Source organism: Typopeltis vanoorti, chromosome 2, assembly GCF_054136105.1.
Source record: "Typopeltis vanoorti isolate ZY-2024b chromosome 2, IOZ_Tvanoo_1.0, whole genome shotgun sequence".
In the NCBI taxonomy this organism is placed as follows: Eukaryota; Metazoa; Arthropoda; class Arachnida; order Uropygi; family Thelyphonidae; genus Typopeltis; species Typopeltis vanoorti.
The window spans coordinates 15,880,932-15,904,984 of NC_143550.1; the positions used below are offsets into that span (position 1 = coordinate 15,880,932).

The window sequence follows — 24,053 nt, forward strand, 5'->3', positions numbered from 1 at the left end:
AAAATTATAAAATTTTGAATGAAAAAAAAAATGACCACTGCTACTAGCAATGCATGTGCTTTTAAGTCCTCCGTCCTCTGTCTGTACTTCCTAACTCTACCGCTAGTTAGCACATGCGCGTTATCTATACATCAAAAGGAGTGATGAAAATGTTGGGGTGCACGTTATACATCAGGTGCACATTGTCTATCGAAAAATACGTTATTTATGCCAGTTCTGATGAACATTTACCATGGAAATGTTTATAGAAGAAGCATGCAGTAGATATTAAATGAGAGCGGTTAGAGTAATATTCAATGGATGTAAAAATTTGTGATTTGTACAGGGTTTAATGACTGTTCAGAGCTAAAATAATGCCTTGAGCAAAAGAGAAATCTTAATCTTTTGGTTGTGGAGGAGGCAGGTTTGTAATGTGTTTATGCCAGGAGAAACTTGATGTCAAGAAGCTATATCTCCTTTTACCTAGAAATTTGAGTGTTGTCAAAGGTGAGGCTGGGAGATCTTTTTTTTTTTTGTGGGAAATAAGGCAGACCTGTGTTTTGCAGCTATTGAAACTGACAAGGTCATCCGTGTCCCATCAAAGAATGCTTTGGAAATCAGAATTTCGGTTTGCAGTGGTCGTTGTGCTTGGTACAAGGTTTGTGAAGTGAAGAGAAATGTGGTGTACTGTCATCGATGAAACTATGCATCAGATTTATGGTTAACTGGAGCAGGTCACTGAAGAAAGAGGATGGATGAGAGGACAGAGCCTTGTGGGACTCCATCATTAGTTACACAGAAGATGGGGAATCGAATGATAGGAGCTTACTTAACATGCCCTTGTGCCAGCCCCTGTTGAATGCCCTGAAGATATTGAGTGCAACATGGGATTCGCCAACCAGAGATGAGTGAGTAGATCTCCTGTTGAACGGCATTGGGGAAATCCATACTGATTTATTAGTTCAGTACTTTCAAGGTAGCATAGGTATTAGGTACTGATAGTTCTCTCCATTACTTTGGAGAGAACTGAGATGAGAGGGAGAGAGAAAGAGTGACTGGCAGTAGTTGGATTGTAAAGATTTGTCATTTGTTTTTGGAAACAGGTTATAAACAGGAAAATAGGGCTAATTGCTAGGGTGGAGGGTAGATGCAAGTGGAGTAAGAGAGCATAAAGAGGTGACATGGAATAGGAGTCAGCTCTGGAGTGCAAATCTTCAGAACAACTGGAGGAATGCCGTCAGGGCCAGTGAACTTTTTGGTATCCAATTTAGACAGGATTTTTCTGATTACTTTCTGTGGAATTATTGAGTATTGGATGTTATTGGAGTGATCGGTGAATAGTTGCCAAAATCATCCATACAGGCATTTGAGAAAAAGTATAATGCCAGGAGAATGGCTTTTTCTGTGGGCAACGATGCAATAGAATCATCTGGGTGCAGTATAGAGCAAAAGTCGTAGCCAACTGCTTTGGTAAGAGACCAAAATGCACATTTGCCATCTAGGCATGATGTAAGTATCCTATGTTTGGATCTTTGGAAATTAATTTTTGATGCATTAATGATTTTCTTACAGCTGTTCCAGTCTTTAATGTAAGCAGTGCAAGAATGCCAAGTTCTTGATGATAGCCAGTTGCAGTATGCTTGGTTTTTTATTTGTACAGACTTAGTGCATCTTTTGGAGAAGCAAGGCTTACTTAGGAGATGGGAATTTAGCAAAGAATGGGAAACATATGCTTCCTCCATTCCAGAGATGATTAATTCAGTGATATATTCAGTATATATGGTTGGGTCAGAAGGCCAAAAGCAATAATTGAGCCAAGGGAATGAAGCAAAGAAATCTCAGAGATCATCCTATTTAGCATTCATGCTAGCAAAGGTTGGGTGATTGGTAGAGCCTCTACCACTAATGGCAAACGCAAAAAATTAAGCAAGTTTGAGCGTGGTTAGTAGTTGGAAGGAGTCCATCATTCAATGCTGTTGGCACACTTTCCCTCGATGAGTCTTTGGACTGCCTGGAGGTGCTGTTGGATCGTCCTTCCATAGTAGTAATAGCACATCCTGTCTTTTGATCCGCAATCTTGTTTTAACGTCGTTCTTATTAAGGTTAATTAATTGTATGTTGATTACTAAGCCAAATATAGGGAAATTTCTATTATACTGCACCACCCTATATTCAGATTAGTCTATGCAAAATAGTGGAATCAAATATTAATTAACTCTAGCAGTCTAATTTTTATATATAAAGGCCAAGTTTAACATCAACATTTAAGGTTCCCGCTAGGTCTGATAATTTTATGAACAGTGCAGTGAAAAAGAATCAGGCTAAAAAACAAATTGAAATCAATAAAACAAAACATTTAATGCAAGGTTATATAATATAAACATAAGCATACTTTGGATACAAGATAATGCAAAAATAACTGTTCAACATCTCATAACATTCACTCAACTCTTGGTATCAAACATTGAGTCTTTAAAATCTGATTTCTCTCTAACAAACAAAGATAGTTCTAAAGTTCAATATCACTAAAATTCACAGCAAATATTTTAACAATTGTATTCTCTAATTATCCTTTAGTCAGAAATCACATAGTTCATATCAGAAATCCAGAGGTAGGTATCACTTTAAAGGGGAAAGACTATTAATCTTCTAGCTTCGGTTAATTTCAGCATAAGCACCACAGTTAATGTTAGGATTTAACATCATCATCATCAAATTCCTGCCATGTACCCTCGAGGGGGGGGGGGTGTACAGGATATGATAGTACTACATGAAAAAAATTACATCATTACTAACTTCCTATCTACAATATTCCTGCAAATCAGTCTGTTACTTGTCAAGACTCCAACATTATCAGATCTTATATTTCTATCGTCTAAGGCATTTTGTACCATATCAATCCACCTATACCTTGGTCTTCCTCTGGGTCGTTTTCCTGCCAACCTGGCAGAGAACACTTGCTTTGCTAATCTTTCTTCACCCATTCTGTTTAAGTGACCATACCACCTAAGATTAGCTCTACTAACGCATTCCTGAATGCTGACATTGTCAAGTTCTTTCCTAATATCCTCGTTTTTAATATGATATTGCCATTGATGCCATCTGTTCACGCCTCTAATCTTTCTCAGGACTCTCATATCTGCGGTCTCTAGTCTTAGATTAAGTGTTTTACTTCTGACCCAGCTCTCAGATCCATAAGTTAAAACTGGTTTGAACACTGTCTTGTATACAGCTAATTTAGTGTTCCGACTAATTTCTCTCTTATTTCATATGAATTTATTCAATTGACTTCCTACCATACCTGCTTTGTTGATTCTGTTGTCTTTTTCCATATTTAATTTACCATCTTCACTAAAAATCATGCCTGAGTAGCTGAAATGTTTTACTTGTTCCACAGGTTCCCCATTCACAACACATTTGACATTTTCAATGATTCTGCTATTTTCATTGCCTTTGCCTTTTTATTGCTCACCTTCATACCATATCTATTACAAGAGTTATTCAATTTAGTCAGAGAATCTTGCAGACTTGTAGCGGATTTATTTAGAAGTATAACATCATCCGCATAAAGCAAAGAGCTGACATTAACATCTCCAATTTTGATATCATGTTTAATTCCACTTTCCTTCATAATGTGATCCATATAGATAATGTACATCCTTGTCTCACACCAGATTTAACATTAAACCATCTTCCTGTACTTCCTTCAATTCTAACTGCTGACTTACAACTCAAATAAAGACTAAGTATTGCTTGATATAATGCCCCATTGATACCACATAACTGTAGCGTATTGAATATCTTCTCTCTTGGCACCTGGTCATATGCCTTTTCCAAATCGACAAAACTTAACTACAGATCTCTGTTATATTCCCATGCTTTCTCGGCTATTTGTCGTAAAGTGAAGATCTGATCCTGACAGCCTCTATTTGGCCTGAATCCAGCTTGTTCTTCACCAAGCTTTTCTTCCACAATTCTTCTCAACCGTTTCTCAAGTATACTTACATAGATCTTGCCAGGAACACTCAGTAGGGAAATACCTCTGTAATTCTCACATTCAGTTTTATTTCCCATTTTATATATGGGTACTATGAGAGCTCTACTCCAATCATCGTGAATTCGTTCCTCTGTCCATGCTTTCTGAACTATGCAGTGCAGCCACTGTAAGACTCATACCACCATACTTCAGCATTTCTGGTCGAATATCATCTACTCCTGCTGCCTTTCTACATTTCAAGCCTTTGATGGTCTACTTCAAGTATGGATATGTATTCCTGACTGCATGCCTGGTCAGTGTTTTTTACCACTGTGCTATCATCACTGCTTGTTTCATTTAGCAGTTTTTCAAAGCTGCTAAATTTCATTTAGCAGCTTTGAAAAATTACTCCATATTTCATTAATTACTCCATACTTCAAGGATATCTTTTTCTCCCATTTTCATGTCACCTTTATCATCTCTAATTCCTTTTACAGCATTCTTTCCTCCATTCCTAAGCTTCTTCAACAACCTCCAGAATATTTTGCCACCTTCTTGATATTTATTTTCTATATATGTACTCAACTTGCCACCCCATCTCCCCAAGTTTAAATCCTGAGTGTGCTACTGGTCTCCTGTGACGAGTTTACTGACCTCATGGATCTGCTCATATAATAATAATAATGTTAATACATTAAGCCATGCAAAGGTAGGTCGATTGGTAGAGCCTCTGCTACTAATGGCTCAGTTAAGTAAGTTTGAGTGCAGTTAGTAGTTGGAAGGGGACCAACTGTTCGATGCTGTTGGCACACTCTCCCTCGATGAGTCTTTGGACTCCCTGGAGATGTCAAATAATAATAATAATATTATTATTATTCTTGCCAAAGTCCTCCCATGACTTTTGTTTAGCTAGTTTTACACAGTGTTTAGCATTCTTGCATTTGTCTCTGTATTCTCTAAGAGCACGAGCTGACTTATTTGACAGGAACTTTGATATGCTTTCTTCTTTTCCTTCACTGCCTCTTTAACTTCCTGTGTCCACCATGGAGTTCTAATTTTTCTATCCTTGCAGACAACTTCACTACATGCCTCTCTGGCTGAATCAATCAGGACTTTTTTCAAGGCTTGCCACTGAATCTCCAAGGTTTGATTCCTGTTGTCAAACTCTTTCATTTTTTCTTCAATAATCTATGTGTATTTCAGTCTACAGTTCACATCTGAGAGCTGCTCAACTTTTATTCACTTTAAAACTTTCTTACATGTTATTCTTTTCAATATGGAATTCAATTTTATCCTGCTCAAGACTAAATAGTGATCGCTTCCAATTTCAAATCCTCTGTACACTCTGGTGTCCTGCACCAGGAAGAAAACATCACTATCAACAATAACATAGTCAATGAGATTTTTCTTATTCCTTGCCTCTTCTATCCATGTGAATTTGTGCACATTTTTATGTTGGAACATGGTGTTAGTAATAACCAGTCCATGTCCTGAGCAGAAATCCAACAGATATTTGCCATTATTATTAGCTTTGCTCTTTTCTCCAAATTTTCCCAAAATATTTTTGTATGTCTCACAATCATTTCCTACTCTGCTATTTAGATCCCCAACAAGGACCAACTTTTCCATTTTCATTGTGTCAGTTGCTTTTTCTAAAGCATCAAAAAATTCCTCCACTTCTACCTTAATATAACCTTCTGTGGGACCATAAGCACAAATAAGTCTCATTGACCAGTTCCCCATTCTCATATTTGCCCACATTACTCTACTTGAGACTGACTGCCATTCAAGAAGATTAGCCTCGTATTTTGTGTTGAATAATATGGCTACACCTTCTTTTCCTTGATTGTCATTGCCTGAATATAACATTTTGTATTTATTGCTCAGAAAGATCTCACCAGTTTTTATCTTTTTTGTTTCAGTCACACCTATTATGTCGATCTGGTACTTATCTAATTCCTCAGCTAACTCCATTTCTTTGCCATTCAAGCTTCTTATGTTGATGGTACCAATCTTTAACTCTGGTGATGTTGAGTCGGGGTGTGTTTTCAGATTTGTTCCAGTAGCTGACTTTTCGCTGTTCGCCCTGGTTTCCTGGCGAAAACAACGGGGTCTTATTTTAAGGGGAGATGCCCCAGCCGGCATGAAATTTTGTCATGTTGTACCATCATTTTTTATTTTGGTTTAACCAATAAGAATACAATTTGGTCGGCTAAATCCCAAATTGCCAGCCCATCCTCGTTCGGTCAGTATCCAAGTAGATACCCAACAGGGTGCACCACGAGAAGGTGAGGATTGAACATTAGGTCAGAAGCCCTGGTCAGTTCTCCGCATTCCTTTAAAGGCTATGTGGAGGTCTCCTCTCAGTTATACAGCTTTGACCCTTAAGCACCCCTAGGATTTAACAGGAGGATTTAATTCTTATAATTCACTCTAAAATGCTCTAAAGTACAACTGTTCTTACCGGAATAAATCCTTGCACATATTATTCATTGAGGCACACTATAACTAAAACTTTAGTTAACTATCACACTGGACCTATTCATTTAAAAAGTAATCTTCTTTAAAATAACTTAATCATTAATCTCAGCACGGAATTCAACATTAACTTCAGAATTCCATATCAATATTCTGAGTTGTCAATTTATATCTCAATCCTTCGTAATTTAATTACAGCACTTAATTCCTATTACTACAGCCTCTTACTTAACTCCATGCTGCTAATAAATAATTGCCTTATCTCTATTGTACTGTGCTGAGTGCCGTTACTGTGTTGTGTGCTCCAACTGCACTCAGTCCCTAGTTCCCTAGTTCTAGTGCTGACTGCTGACTCTTGACTGTGACGACTCGACTCTCCAACTCCTCTCTTGTTTACTCTGGCTTTCTGTTTTTATACTCTCACTACTTTTTCCCGCCAAAACTTGTTCTCACTGTCTAGCTCAAATCAATTCCATCCCACGTCCATATTTCATGCGCTACCACGCTCGAGCTTTCTACTTTTAACTCCGTCTCCATGACAACAATAAGAGCAGTATATAAGCATTACATAACATTTTACCTTTACATACAGAAATAAAATAAAAGGATATTTTTCAATTCAAATAATATACAATTAAATAAGATGAACACAAATCCTTCTACTATTAATATAGGAATAAATAAAATAATCTGAACGTTATTTTTATACAGAATTCTTTTCATTATTTATACATATCTTAAATTAAATAATTAAATTAATAAAAAAACTCAAAGGTAATTATCTACAAATGTAGCCTTTGATATGGTGGATTATGTTGGATTCTGCAAGGAGTATTAACAATTTTAACTTCTCTTCATTCAGAATCCAACAGTGCTACATAATAATAATAATAATATAATGCCAGACAACTCTTGGATGAGAATGGCTGCATGTGTGCTGCTCATTGGGAGAAGAGAGAAGCATAAGGCAGTGGTCAGAATTATCCAAGGGGGGGGGGATACATATCTTAAATTAATAATTAAATTAATAAAAAAACTCAAAGGTAATTATCTACAAATGTAGCCTTTGATATGGTGGATTATGTTGGATTCTGCAAGGAGTATTAACAATTTTAACTTCTCTTCATTCAGAATCCAACAGTGCTACATAATAATAATAATAATATAATGCCAGACAACTCTTGGATGAGAATGGCTGCATGTGTGCTGCTCATTGGGAGAAGAGAGAAGCATAAGGCAGTGGTCAGAATTATCCAAGGGGGGGGGGGGGGATACAACTTTCAGAGTATATCTGGAGGGATCACTGGTGAAGAAGAGGTCTAGAGTGTTTGGAGAGTGGTTGGGATTATCTGTAACTCTGGCAAACATGTGAACATTTCGCATCGGGTCATTTGTGATGACAAATGTCTCGGTGTCTCTACCTATGGGTCTGTGCAGTTAGAAAAGGAAAGCTACTTGATTGAATGCTCTCTGGTATATGTCACAGCAAACACCATCCTTGACCCAAAAGGAATCGATGAGTGTACATTTGGAGAAGTTGAGATGGGTGAAGATGAGAGAAGTTGAGGTAGGTACTGAAATTTGGGTTTCTGTCAGGTAAACCAAGAGGAGTTTCGAAGACCAAAGGTGGAAGCGGACAATGTTGTCATTGGAACTGAGACCATATATATTGGTAAAGTGGATCTGAAAGTGTCTGTGGAATTTGTTGTTGAACAAGTAGGTCAATACACGTTCCCAATGCAATACTTTGGTTTACAAGTTCACTATTTATAATTTTTCTTTAAGTTGTTGGTCCTGTTCACATTGGATGAGGGTAAGGTTGGACTGGGCTTCTATGTGCAACTGGAGAGAACTGACTTTAAGGACGTTCACGGCAGCCATTAGTTCTGGTGCACTCGGTAGGGTGACATGGGTTACTTTCCCCCATTTGTGGGAAGTTCGTCTCATCCCTTCTTTTGTTAGTAGGTACAAAGCAGTGGCATATGATGATTTTTCTGCAATTGAAACTGGATTTTACTAATTGTCTGGTGATGTCTTCCTTCAGTGTATCATTGCTTTCAGTGTGGAAGTTGAGTATAATGGTATTGTTTTTCTTTTTCCCCTTTTTCGGACTTGATCAAGCCAGGTCCTGTCAATGCATATTGCGTTAAGGCTATGGAGTTGTCTGGGGCAGGTGATTTTATGTTGAAGTACTGATTATGGTTCTTTTCGAACTTGTTTTAGAATCATTTGATTTTGTAGGAGAAAGTTTCATTGATAACAGCAAGGCACTGCTCCAAGCTTTCATGTGTTTTTTTAATTTAAGGAACTTTTTGACTGAAATAAAGCATGGCGGAAGAAAGGCTATTTCAAATTCAAGGGAAGTTTATATGCTGATTCATTGATTTTCATGTAGTGAGCATGCAACTTCTTCTTTTTCTGCAGCTTCTCCCACTTAAGTGGGGTCACTGTTGATAATGAGTCTCCTCCACACCTTCCTGTCTTGGGCTGTCACCACATCCAAGTTCTTCATCCTCAAGTCCTCTTCTACCAGCTCCCTCCATCTCTTCTTTAGCCACCACGCTTCTGCCTTCCTTGCACATCCATCTGCATGACCCTTCGTCCCACATATTCGTCCTCCCTCCTCATCACATGACCAAACCATCTCAACCTTGCCTCCTGTATTTTCGCTCCTAAGTTCGTAACTTTCACTGTTCCCCTGACATAGTCATTTCTCAGGCGATCCTTTCTGGTCACACCACACATCCACCTAAGCATTCTCATCTCTGCTACTTCCATCCTGCTGATGTTATTTTTCCTCAGGGAAAGTTTCTATAGCATATATCATAGCTGGCCTCAATACTGTCCTATAGATTTTGAATTTCAGATTGATCGTCACCCTCTTATCGCATAACACTCCAACCATCTCCCTCCAGTTCCTCCAACCCGCTTGTATCCTGCATCCCACTTCCTTCTCAGCATCTCCATCTTCTTCCACTGTTGAACCTAAGTATCTAAAGTCTCTCACCTTCCTGATGTTATTTCCCTACAGCTCCAGATCTGTCTCCTGTCTGCCACCCACTGTGCAACACATATACTCTGTCTTACTTCTGCTCAGTCTCATACCTCTCTCTTCCAGTACTTTTCTCCATCTTTCCAGTTTAGTTCCCACTTCTTCTCTTGAATGTGCACACAGCAAGATGTCATCTGCATACAACATTGTCCAAGGTGCATCTTCTCTCACCTCCTCTGTTACCATCTCCATCACAACATTAAACAGAAACGGACTTAATGCTGACCCTTGATGCAAGCCAACTGTTACTTGAAAACTTTCTGTCTGTCCCAGACAGGTCCGAACACTTGTCTTCACATTTCTGTACATTTCCCACACCAACCTGAAAAATTTCTCCAGAACGTTCTTCTCCCTCAGACACCTCCAGACTTCTTGCCTTGGCACTCTATCGTATGCTTTCTGCAGATCAATAAATGCCAGATGTAGCTCCCGTTGTTTCTCTCGAAACTTTTCCATCATCTGCCATAACCCAAAGATAGCATCTGTTGTTGATCTACCAGGCATGAAGCCAAATTGTTCCTTTGCAATCTCCACCTCCTTCCTCAATCTACCATCAAGAACCCTTTCTAGGATTTTTATTGTGTGGGACATCAACTTTATTCCTCTGTAAGTTTAACAGTCTTGTACATCCCCTTTACCCTTGTAGATGGGGACAAGAGTACTCTCCCTCCATTCTTCGGGTATATTTTCCTGTTGGCAAACTTTCATGAACAGGTCCCACAGCAGGTCAATTCCCTCTTAGCCCAGTGCCTTCCATGCCTCCACTGGAATTCTGTCGGGGCCCACCGATTTTCCATTCCTCATCCTCTTCATGGCCTCTGTCAGTTCCACTCTACTCATGTTCTTCACCATCCCCTCAGAAGGCTGCCCATCTCCTCTGTGAGCCCTTGTATTTTCCTCATTCAAAAGTCGCTCAAAGTATATTTTCCATCTGTTTCTTATGTCCACATCCCTCCACAATACTCTTCCTTCAGTATCTTTGATCTGCCTCACATGTAAGATGTCATTTGCTGCTTTATTTCTACATTTCGCTAGTTGGTAAATTTTTCTCTGTCCTTCCTTTGTTTCTAATTGATCATACAGATCTTGATATGCCATAGCCTTCGCCTGTGCCACAACTCTCTTGGCTTCTTGCTTTCTCTCTCTCTGTACACCTCTCTGTCCTCTTCCACTCTTGATTCATCCCACTTCTGCTTTGCCTTCCTCTTAGCTGTCACTGCCACTTGTACATTATTATTCCACCAACAACCCTCCTTCTGCTCTCTAATCTTTCCAGATGTTTCACCAAGCACCTCGATTGCACAGCTCAGGATTACTTTTGAATTATGTTTCCACCAATCATGTACACTTTCCAGTCCATCTGAAATCCTCTCTAACACCCTCTCCTCTTTTAAGCGAAACCACTTAATTGTCTTCATCCCATGGCATCCAGAGGTTCTTATCTTCGATCTTATTTTAAAGTCTGTGCACAGCAGTCGGTGTTGCTGTGCTACTTGATCTGTTGGAATTACTTGCATGTGAGCATGCAACCATTATTATTATTATTATCTGTAACCTCCAGTGAGTCAAGGACTTATTGAGGGACGCTGTATATTACCCAACCTAGCAATCATTCCTTCCCTTAAATTCATTTACACTAGATGCACTCACTACCCCCCTAAGGACAAATTATTCCACTCACTCACTGCTCTCTGGGAGAAAAACCTAGCTCTTACCCCTTTTTTGACTGAGAACAATCTTAACTTCCATGGATGATGCCCCGTTCTCTCCCTGCCTTCCATATACTGAAAAATTTCATTATTTGAAATGCTATAACACCTATTCAAAAGTTTATAAACCTCTATCATATCATCCCTCTTTCTCCTTATAATCTAAATCCCATAATCCAGATATAACCTTTGTAACTCTTCCTTGCACCCTTTCCACAGCTTCTTTATCCCCTTGGAACATAGGAGACCAAATCTGCGCACAGTAATCCAGGGTGTGGTCTTATCAAAGCCTTATAAAGAGGCAAAATACTTCCTTATCCTTACATGTAAGGTTTGCTTCAACATAGCAATTATCCTCTGAGTTATATTTGCAACTTTTGCTATGTGACATTGGAACTTTAAATTCTTATCCACCAATGCACCAAGATCCCTTGCCTCTTCAGTTCAGATATATTAGAAGAAAATCCCCGCTAACATAATATACTGCTGGAACTCTAATCACACCAAAGTACATAATTTTACACTTACTAACATTAAACTGACAGCCATTTTCGTTTGTCCAGATTTCCAGTCTATTCAAAATCGTTTTGTAATTGCTGAATATCAGTAGCAACCCTGATTGCACTGCCTATCTTTGCATCATCAGCAAATTGCAAATCTGATGATAGACCCTGCTTGATGTCATTAATGTATAGATTGAACGATAATGGCCCAAGCACTGAACCAAGGTACACCAATGGTTACCTTAAATCTGGCAGATTCACACCCACTGTATACCACTTTTTGATATCTGTCTGTCAATCATCCCCTGATCCAAATCACTGGATTATATTCCAATCCCATATTCTCCAGTTTATGCAACAGCCTATCGTGTTGTATCCTATCAAATGCCTTAGAAAAATCCAACATTATCATATTGTAACCATTCCCTTTATCCAACTCAGCGTAACATTGTTATAAAATATGAGCAAATTGCTAAAACATGACCTTCCTTTAGTAAACCCATGCTGTTCCCTGCAGAGTATAGAATGCTTGTCTACCCATTTCTGTATGAGAGTTCTTACCAACTTCTCTAAAATCTTCACTACCACACCAGAGATACTAATAGGTCGATTTCTTTATTTATTTATTCGTATGGCATGAATATCAAAACATGCAGTACAATACACTTTAATAACATATAAAATTAAAAGTCAAAAGTCATTTTAAAAACCAATAAAATTAAAAGGTTACATCCATATTGGTCAGATAGTTCATGGCTTTGAGTGTAGCACTTAAAAAGTCCAATTTGTCTCCTGAATATGCTCTGAGATAACACTGAGTCACAATATGGTTCACAGTTTGTCTCTGAGCTCCACAATCACAATGCGGGGATGGTTGTTTACCCCATTTAAAAAGCATGTCCACACATACACCATGACCAGTTCGTATTCTATTAAGCTGAGTCCAGGATTTTCATGGGAGGTGTGAGCAAGCATCAAAACTTTCTTGTAATTCATTGAGAGAAAATTTTGTGATGTCATCTGTATGGTTCTCCCACTGTTCTTGCCACTTTTGCTTCAAGTCAAAGTTAGAATGTAGTAGTAGTTGGGCTAATTGTAGTGGTGGATGTCTTGATCTCAATCGTCGTACACTTAAGTCTGGGAGATCTAAATGTATTGGTAAGGCTGTGTTCTCCAAGATTTTCTTATACTCATGTAAGAGAGCCTTAGTCCTGCGCAGATTCGGTGGAACAATGTTACTAAGAGCTGGAAGCCAGTGTGTGGGCGTTGATTTAATTGTGCCAGAAATCAGTCTCATTGTATTATTTAGTTGGCTATCAACAAGTTTAACATGTGTGCTATTTAGCCACACTGGTGAGCAATATTCAGCAACAGAGAAAACTATACCAAGAGCAGTAATCCGAAGATTATCGGCTGTTGCTCCCCATGTCGTGCCTATTAGTTTTTGTATTATGTTGTTACGGGTTCTTAACTTAGCAGAAACGTTTGTTAGGTGTTGCTTGTAAGAGAGCGTGCGGTCCAGGGTAACGCCCAAGTACTTTGGAAACTTATTGTGTCATAGTAAACATCCTTCAAAGAAGATATGTAAAATGACATCTGCCATGTGATTATTAAGGTGAAAGCTTGATACTTCTGTTTTGTCTGGATTGAGCTGGAGCCTCCATTTTTTATAATATTCACCTATAGTTTTCAGATCTTTTGTAAGTACGTCTTCGGCCTGATTCTTATGTTTTTGTGTCGAATGGCAATTACAGTGTCATCAGCATAACAGAACTTGTGTGAGATGGTAGCAGGCAAGTCATATGTGTATAGGTTATAAAGTAAGGGTGCCAATACTGACCCTTGTGGAAGACCATTATTAAATTTTCGTTGTCGGAACATTTTATTTCCTAATATAACTTGAAAGAAACGTTCAGTGAGCATGGAGGAAATTAAGTGTGCAGTCAGTTTACATGGGACAATACTAAGCAACTTGTATATAAGACCTTCATGACATACTGTATCATAGGCTGCTGTTAGGTCCAAGAAGACAGCTGATGTTTTTTCTTGCTTCTGAAATCCAGCTTCTATGTATGATGTTAAAGTGAACACTTGATCACAGCAACCATGTTTTTCTCTAAAATCAGCTTCTTCAATCGGGACATGCTGCATAAATGGTGTGGACAATCTGTTGTACAGAAGGCGCTCTAACATTTTATAGGTGCAACTCAATAAAGCAATAGGTCTGTAACTTTTTGCCTCCTGGGGTAGTTTTCCAGGTTTAAGAATAGCAACTATTTTTGACTTCTTAAACTGGCTAGCTAGTCAGCCAGCCACTAATATATCAGAAAAGAATTCACAGAACCATTTTATAGTATATGGCCCGCTATTAATCAGAAATTCAGGATGGACACCGTCGAAGCCTGAGGCCTTGCCTGCTTCGATATCTTCTATGACAGCTTTTACTTCATCTATAGTGAAGATTGAGGCATATTGTGAGAAAGCAGGGGCATTTATTTTTAAAGCTCTAAGTTCTTTCTTAACTTTCTTAGTATGTTCCCGGTCCCTAGGTGCTCTTGACATATTAACGATTTGATTAGCTATTTTCTCAGGGGAGATAATTGTGCTTTTTTCTTTTAGGTAGATTAGTTGTGGACAGCTGTTGGAGAAGATTCCAAGCTTTTCTACTTGATCGTTTGAAGTCAAGGTTTTCAACCGTATCAATCCATTTTGTTTTTCGAGATGAGTTCAGGCAATGTAGTAATTCGTCTGCTATTTCAGGATCTTCACTTTTCAGGAACTCTCTGTAGAGATGTTCACTCTCTTCATTCCATCCAGGGACATAATCTTTTCTGTAACCTCTAGGGATATATTTTTTCGCAGTTGATATGATTGCTCCTACAAATCTCTTGTACTCTGCAACTCTAGCAGGTATCAACTGAACACATTTATCCAATTCATTTGCAAAATTTCTCCAATTTGCTTTTTTAAAATTCCAACGCGGTCGTGGAAATAGGTCGATAGTTAGACACATCAGTTTTTGTACCACCCTTGTGCAATGGAACTATCATACATTCCTTCCATTCCTGTCGTATCATTCCTGAGCTGACACTCAAGTTAAACAAATTTTGCAAAAAGTTAAGCCGGTTTGAGCGCAGTTAGTAGTTAGAAGGGGAAATCGTTCGATGGTGTTGCCACATTCTCCCTCAATGAGTCTTTGGACTCCCTGGAGGTGTCACATAATAATAATAATAAATCTGTGAAAGGCCTAGCCAATTCAGCTGAACATTCCTTCAGCTGATATTTCATCTGTCCCTATTGGTAAATTCTTATCCAGGTCATGCAACAGTTTTTCAACTTCATTTTCATGAACCTCTAACTCTTCATCCAATGTAGCAGTAGCGCCGTACACCATGCTACATACACCTGGTTGATATATCTTAGCAAAGCGATCACTCATTAACTGAACAATCTCCTTAGCTTCCGACACTTGAGTACCATCTGTATTCAATAAAATTAATCTTCCACATTCATTCTTTCTTTTGGTTGCAGCATAACGATAAAATTCTTTTGGAATGCCTTTTGCCTGAATGGCAAATTTCTTTTCATACTCTATTTTAGCTTTCCTCACAATACTCATTACTTTTCTAGCCCGAGCTTTATATATTTAATAAGATTGCACATCCATTTCACTCCCAGCCTATTTATTCTTCGAACAATAGGGATACATTGAGATACTGCCTCATTCAAGCACTTTTTCAAAGATTCCTATGCATTGCTGACATTTTTCCCATTCAGTAACTGATACCATGAGGCCAAACATAGTATTCTCCTAGGTTGATCATAATTTCCAGCTTTGTAGTTCAACATGTAACCTGTTTTAATTGGAGTTTCAATATAAACAGATACTTCCCAAGAAAGAACAGCATGATCACTGTCACGAATTGGTGGAAAAATAGCCATATTCTTAACACAGATCACTTTTGATGCTATGAGCAAATCCAACACTCTTTGACCTCGAGTTCCATCTTTCACATGCTGCTTGAGAAAGTTGTCTCACAAGAATTCATAAATTCCTGTTCTTTCTTATCAGGAGATTTCTCTTCTACCCAATCAATTTTTGGAAAATTAAAGTCACAGCAAGCTATTTTTGGTGTCTGTCAACATCAAGTCTACAGCTGTGACACTTGATAGAGTTATTGTTGAATTTATCAGTGCTGGTCGGCTGCTCTGTATTAGATATGGCTGAAAGTATCTGTCATTGTATGGCTTTTGTTGGAAGATTTTCCAGTTGGTTATACTATAAATTAAAGATGCCAAGAAATTATATTCTTAATTTAATCCTTCATTCAAGTGTAAGCAAACAAAGTTTGAGCCTGAAGTATTCTAAGGACTAGGCAACTCATATATAGAAGCTAATGACTTCACATCGCTTGCCTTAGTATCCCATAATGCAAAGCACATATTCTTAAGGATATATATAATGCTCTGCATTATGGGAAAGGTCACTACTTCAGGAACAAATTTTGTTTGCTTACACTTGGATAAGGGATTAAACCAATAATATAATTTCTTGACATCTTTAATTTATAGTAGAATCATATAGAAAATCTTTTAATAATAAGGTGACACTAATACTGGAAGTTTATAACAAATTTAGTTTAATCCTTGATCCAAGTGTAAGTAAACAAAGTTTGCACCTGAAAATATCTTCAGCACTGAGGTAAGGTGATACATCAATTGGCAACTCGTAGCAAAGGTAGACCAAGCGTTCATCACTCCTTGTCTCAGTGTCTCCCATAATGCAAAGCACATCTCCTTGCAGACATGTATACTGTTATGCATTAAGGGAAGAGCCACTACCCAGGTTTCGACCTTTATTGAGGTCTCGTCAGTGGGAGGCAGACCCAGAGTGGTGATACTAAGGCAGAAGCAATGGAGAGGTCATATTAACCTATACGAATTGCCAACTGGTGTACCACCTTATTATTAAATTACTTTGGATTTAGAGAAAGATGTTGGAAATTTATTTTGCACTTGGTTAGACTATAATAAATTTAGTTTAAATCTTTATCAAAGTGTAAGCAAACAAAGTTTGCACCTGAAAATATCTTCAGGACTGAGGTAAGGGGTACATCCCTTGGCAACTTGTAGCAAAGGTGGACCAAACTCTCCTTTTGGCTACTCGTATGTGAAAATATGACTTCTGCATCACTTCAACTTTGATATCACCTCTGGGTATGGCTTCCAACGATCTTCTTCTTCTGCAGCTTTTCCCACTTAAGTAGGGTTGCTGTTTGTGGTGAGTCTCCTCCACAACTTCTTGTCTTGGGCTGTAGCTACATCCAAGTTCTTCATCCTCAAGTCCTCCTCCACCATCTCTCTCCATCTCTTCTTTGGTGGTCCGTGCTTCTTCTTCACCTGCACATCCATCTGCATGACCTTTCTTCTCACATACTCTTCCTCCCTCCTCATCACATGACCAAACCATCTCAACCTTGTCTCCTGTATCTTTGCTCCCAAGTTCGTAACTTTCACCGTTTCCCTTATATAGTCATTTTTCAGATGATCCTTTCTGGTCACACCGCACATCCACCTAAGCATTCTCATCTCTGCTACCTCCATCCTGCTGATGTTATTTTTGTTTCGCTGCCACTTCTGCTCTTGATTCTGCACACAGCACGATGTCATCTGCATACAACATAGTCCAAGTCGCGTCTTCTCTCACTTCCTCCGTCACCACCTCCATCACAATATTAAACAGGAACTGACCCTTGATGCAAGCCAACTGACACTGAAAAACTTTCTGTCTCTCCCAGGCAGGTTTGAACTCTTGTCTTCACATTTCTGTACATCTCCTGCACCAACCTGATATATTTCTCTGGTACCTCCTTCTCCCTCAGACACCTCCAGACGTCTTGATAGAGACACTCTATCATACGCTTTCTCCAGATCAATAAATACCAGATGTAGCTCCCGTTGCTTCTCTCGAAACTTTTCCATTATGTGTCGTACCCCAACGATAGCATCTGTCGTCGATCAACCAGGCATGAAGCCAAATTGCTCTTTTCAATCTCCACCTCCTTCCTCATTCTTCCATCAAGAACCCTCTCTAGGATTTTCATTGTATGGGACATCAACTTTATTCCTCTGCAATTCTTACAGTCTTGTGCATCCTCTTTACTATTGTAGATGGGGACAAGAGTACTTTCCCTACATTCCTCGGGTATATTTTCCTGTTGACAAACTTTTATTAACAGGTCCCACAGCAGGTCAATTCCTTCTTCCCCCAGTGTCTTCCATGCCTCCACTGGGATCCTGTCAGGGCCCACTGATTTTCCATTCTTCATCCTCTTTATGGCTTCCTTCACTTTCACTCTACTAATGTTCTGCACCATCCTCTCATAAGGCTCCCCATCTTCTCTGTGAGTCCTTGCATTTTCTTCATTCAAAAGCCCTTCAAAGTATATTCTCCATCTGTTTCTTATATCCACATCCCTCCTTAATACCCTTCCTCCAGAGTCTTTGATCTGCCTCACATGTACGATGTCCTTTGATGCCTTATTTCTACATTTTGCCAATTGATAAATCTTTCTCTGACCTTCCTTTGTTTCTAATTGATCATAAAGGTCTTGATATACCATGGCCTTCGCCTGTGCAACAACTCTCTTGGCTTCTCGCTTTTTCTCTCTGTACTCTTCCACTCTTGACTCATCCCACTTCTGCTTTGCCTTCCTCTTAGCCGTCACTGCTTCTTGTACATCATTATTCCACCAAAAACCCTCCTTCTGCTCTCCAATCTTTCCGGATGTTTCACCAAGCACCTCAATTTCACAGCTTAGAATTACTTTTGAATTATGTCTCCACCAGTCTTGTACACTTTCTAATCCATCCGAAATCCTCTCTAACACCTTCTCCCTAAAACGGTTCCTCACACTCTCTTCTTTTAAGCAAAACCACTTAATTTTCTTCCTCCCATCGCTTCCAAGGTTCTTATCTGTGACTTTATTTCAAAGTCTGCACACAGTAGCCGATATTGCTACACCACTTGATCTGTTGGGATTACTTTACAATTTGTTACTGCCTTATGATGTTTTCTTCTAGTCAAAATGTAGTCAATCTGTGAACTATTGTTCCCACTTCTAAATGTTATCAAATGCTCTTCCCTCTTACAGAAGAAGAAGGAGTTCACAATTGACAGATCAAATGCTACTGCAAAGTCCAAAATCCTCTCTCCTTCCTGGTTCATCATTTCCACTCCATGGCCAGCATGTACCCTTTCACAGTCCCTATTCTGTCTCCCTATGTGACCGTTCAAGTCTCCTCTGACAATCACCATCGCGTTTTCTTCTAGTTCCCTCATTTCTTCATCTAGCACGTTCCAGAATTCATCTTTCTCTTCTGCTGTACAGCCAACTTGTGGGGCATATACACATAGGATGACCAGTTCTTCTTCTCCTAGACCTAATTTCATTCGCATGATCCTGTCGTTCCTCCTACCCACTTCTAGTACTTCATCCTTCATTCTGCCACACCACAATTCCGACACCATTTCTTCCTTCTTTATTCGCTCCTGAGTAGAACAATTTATACCCATCTCCTAGTTCCTTCACCTTTTCTCCCTTCCACCTTCTCTCTGCACGCATAAAATGTCAAACTTCCTCTTCCTCAACATGTCTACCACCTCGCTTCCCCTTCCAGTCATGCTTCCAACATTCATCGTTTCCACTCGCAACATTCTCTCCACTTGCTGGGCTCGCTTCGTTAACTGCATCTGCCCTTGATGCGGCAGCCCTCGTCCACTTCTCGAAGCTGTAGGGCGATGTGGCTGTGCATCACTTAAGGGGTATGCCCTAGCCCTTGTATCACTTTCTTTTCAACTCATTTAATCATATCTAGAGCTGGCAGTGAAGTTTCATGACCGGATGCCCTTCCTGACGTCAATCCTCGCCATTTATCCAGCCTTGGGACCGGCACCTATTGGGGCTAGTATGCCCCATTCGGTAGCTGCAATAGGCGAAATGACATAGCAAGATAGGAAAGATTCACCCCCTAGCCCTCGATTACTCTAATAGCATTGGGGGTAAGGAGCAAAGAAAGAAGGGTAGAGGACCAGTCTACAGATAATATAACAGATGTATATTATCTGTTATATTATCTGTAGACTGGTGTATATTATATAGATGTATATTATCTGTTATATCTTATACATGAAGTAAGGCATGGTCCAGCATCAGGTACCTCAGGTTTGCCATGCCTGTACTCACTGAAGTGAGCCCATGAGGACATGGCTTCCACTGATGAGACCTCAATAAAGATAGAAACTGGTCTGGGTAGTGACAGTGACTCTTCCCATAATGCATAGCATCATACATGTTCATAATGATATGTGCTCTGCATTAAGGGATACTAAGGCAAGTGGTGTGAAGTCATTAGCTTCTATATATGAGTTGACCACTCCTGAAAATACTTCAGGTGAAAACTATGTTTGCTTATACTTGGATAAAAGGGTCATCCCTGGAAGATGTGATCAGTAGGGGTGTGAGGACTAGATTTTTTGCTTGAAGAGTGGTGAATGAGTGGAATGGGTTGCCAGAGAATGGATAGTCAGTAAGGGGTATGAGGAATAGATTTTTTACCTTGAAGAGTGGTGAATGAGTGGAATGGGTTGCCAGAGAATGGATGGTCAGCAGGGGGTAAGAGGAATAGATTTTTTTCCTTGAAGAGTGGTGAATGAGTGGAATGGGTTGCCAGAGTCAGTTGTGAGTGCTTTGTCTGATAATGGGTTCAAGGAGAGGTATGATAGATTGTGTGGATATATTGGGTTTCCTGCAATGAGTCTTCGGATTCCATGGAGGTGCCCGTATAATAATAAAGGATTAAACCAAGAATATAATTTCCTGGCTTCTTTAATTTATAATATAACCAAGAAGAAAATCTTCCAACAACTATGTCTAATCCAGAGTATTTTAATAATAAGGTGTGACACCTTTTGGCTACTTATATATGAAAACATGACTTCTGCATTACTTCAACCTTGATATCATCTGATTGGCCATGATAGGAGTGGGTGCTGAATCAATCGACTGTGAGATGCGGTGATTGATTCATTCAATCCAATACCCTTGGAGGGTAATGGATGGCAATGCTGTAGCTAATGAAGTTCTAACTAAGGCTCGGCTATTGCTGTTACCCTCCTGCCATGATCGGAGCTTTAATAGCTCAATAACACCTTATCCCTACACTGTCCTCTACAGATAACGGGGAAGATGAAAAGCATTCTTGCTTCGCCCCTTTAAGCCAGTCCTTATAAGGACTTGATATCATCTCTGGGTCACGCTCCCACTGATGAGACCTCAAGAAAGGTCAAAACCAGTCTGGGTAGTGACCCTTCACATAATGCATAATATTATGCACGTCCATAAGGATATGTGCTTTGCATTATGGGATACTAAGGCAAGTGATGTGAAGTCATTAGCTTCTATATATGAGTTGCCCGGTCCTGAAAATAATTCAGATGCAAACTTTTTTTGGTTTATACTTGGATAACGGATTAAACCAAGATGCATTTTTGGAAATTATGGAGACAACTACCGTGTTTGAATAAAAACTTTAGTTTACTATTACTAAAATTTTACAATTCGACGTTTCGACCTTTATGTCAAGGTCATCTTTTGGAGCGTACAAATATACACAAGAAACAAGCTATACTACAATCATACTGGTTCGTTAAAGACACTGACTAACCACTACCACAATTGTTGGCCTGACCTCTGGTGAAAAAAAAAAAAAAAAAAAAAAAAAAAAAAAAATTATACATCAACGCTAGAGTCCTATTAACATCATTCCAGCCAGTTTGAGTGGAATGGTTTCTAATACTAGCGGATTGGCTAAAGTCCTGACTTATGCTGAATCTTTCATATTAGGTTGGCTGAATGTGTGCAATCCAGATCCTTGGAATTTTCATACCATCTTTATTGTTGATATTTGGGTGGTTTATCAGGATTTCGCAGGATTCTTTAAATTTTCTTTCGTACCATGTTTTTGTGCGGTGTAAGGAGCAGGTGTTTTTCCAGTTGATTTGGTGTAAGGTGTTAAGTGCATGGTCTGAGAGGCCTGCTTCACCATAATGGTTATATTTAATGTGTCTAATGTGTTCTTTCTTGCGTATAGGGATTGTCCGTCCTGTTTCACCAATGTACGGTAAGTTACAGGTGCAGCGGATGCGATAGACTCCAGGATGTGCTAATGGGAGGAGAGGATCCTTAGAGGAGCTGCATATGGTTTTAAGTTTAGTGGGTGGTTTAAAGGTGGCATTGAGGTTATAATGTTGTAGGATTCTGTTGATTTTTTCTGATAACCCTTTAATGTATGGGATGGCTATGGTTTTACTGTAATCTAGATTTGTTTTTGTTGTGGTTTTATAGAGTATTTTATTGACAGTATTTTTGTTATAGCCATTGTTTATGAATGTGTCACTAATGATTTTTAGTTCCTGTTTCAGGGCTTGCAGGTTAGAGCAAATAGTTGTGGCTCTGTTTTTAAGGGTGTTTATGACTCCATATTTATGTGCTGGGTGGTGGTATGAATTCGCATGTATGTATTGGCCAGTGTGTGTCGGTTTTCGGTAGACCGTGAAGGATAGACTGCCTGAAGGAAGACGTGTAACTAGTGAGGAATGGGAGCGAATTTTGGTTTTCGATTTTGATGGTAAATTGTATGCGTTCGTGTTGTTTGTTTAGGTGGCTGAGGAATGTGTTTAGCGTTTGTCGACCGTGTGGCCAGATCCCGAACACGTCGTCAACGTATCTGAGCCAGATTATCGGTCGAAGCGTGGCGGAATCAAGAGCCCTTTGCTCAAAGGTTTCCATGTAGAAGTTCGCGATTTGGGGGGGGATAATGGTGAGCCCATGGCTGTACCTTCCTTTTGTAGGTAGAATTTGTTTTGCCACACGAAGTAATCAGACTTTAGTACGTGGGCAAAGAGGGCCGTAATGTCGGGCGGAAATTTGTTCTGTAGTAGGAGAATTGTGTCATTGTTGTTGCCATCTTTTCTTTTTTTGCAGTAAGCATTAGCTTGCACTTGCGCTTAACTGATATTATATGAATGTAAAGACTGTTACTGGAAACTTAAAGGGTACTTACAGGTTTCTTAGTGATATTAATCCTTTTAAGAATTGTTGCTTCAGGAAATCACTTTTAAGAATGACAAAAATGAGGAGCACACATTTAGGTCAACTTATTCTAAAGCATCACTACAGTAATTTAAATAATGCCCATCCTCTTTACACAAAGATCAGTAGTCGAGAAAAACTGAATGACAAGTTGTAAAAAAAACTTGAAGTACAAATTTTAAGGCCAGGCCATGATCAAAGGCAAAACTAAACAATTACAGTTGTAAATTGCTTAAACTATAAGATGTTTCTTAGTGATATTAATCCTTTTAAGAATTGTTGCTTCAGGAAATCACTTTTAAGAATGACAAAAATGAGCAGCACACATTTAGGTCAACTTATTCTAAAGCATCACTACGGTAATTTAAATAATGCCCATCCTCTTTACACAAAGATCAGTAGTCGAGAAAAACTGAATGACAAGTTGTAAAAAAAACTTGAAGTACAAATTTTAAGGCCAGGCCATGATCAAAGGCAAAACTAAACAATTACAGTTGTAAATTGCTTAAACTATAAGACGTCCAATTAACAAATGTTATGGATACATTATTTTCATAGTACTGTCACTAAAATATAATTTTTTAAATATTTGTTTTCAGACTGGCTAGTGTCATAGTAACAGTCGTCATTTTAGAATCTGCAAACATAACTCTACTAGAAATTGTCTTTCAATCAAAAAAGTTTATCTTCATGTTTGGTGTTGAATGCTATTGCTAGTCCCTCATTTCCTTGTTCATTACTGCTTGAACATAACATCCTATATTTATAATTTAATAGGATCTCACCTGATTTAGTCTTCTTTGTTTCAGTAACACCATTTATGTCCAGATGGTTCTTTTCTAGTTCTTCTGCACTCTTCAATTTCCTTTCCAATGATATTCCTTATGATGGTGCATATTTTCTTCTGGCACCGCGTTTGTTTCAATAACTGGTTTTGAAAACAGTTTTATTTTTTTTCTGGCTTTTCACTCTAGTTCCCCAATGAAAACAGCAGGGATTTTGTTGAACAAGCAATGTCCCAGCCACATGGAATTTCATCATGTTGTACCATAGTGTTTGTTTTTGGTTTAAACCAATATAGAATATAATTTGGTCAGCTAAGCCCCAAACTACCAGCCATCTCTGTTCATTCAATACCCAGTAAATACCTATTAATAGGGCACATACCAGATGAAGGTGAGGACTAAAAATTAGGTTAAAAGC

At 38.9% G+C, this 24,053-nt stretch overlaps 1 protein-coding gene across 4 annotated transcripts in view; it reads right to left on the bottom strand.

Moving 5' to 3' along the window:
• Positions 1 to 24,053, bottom strand: part of Oseg1 (intraflagellar transport protein Oseg1) — a 796,421-nt gene that overhangs the window by 526,945 nt on the left and 245,423 nt on the right. The window lies entirely within an intron of this gene.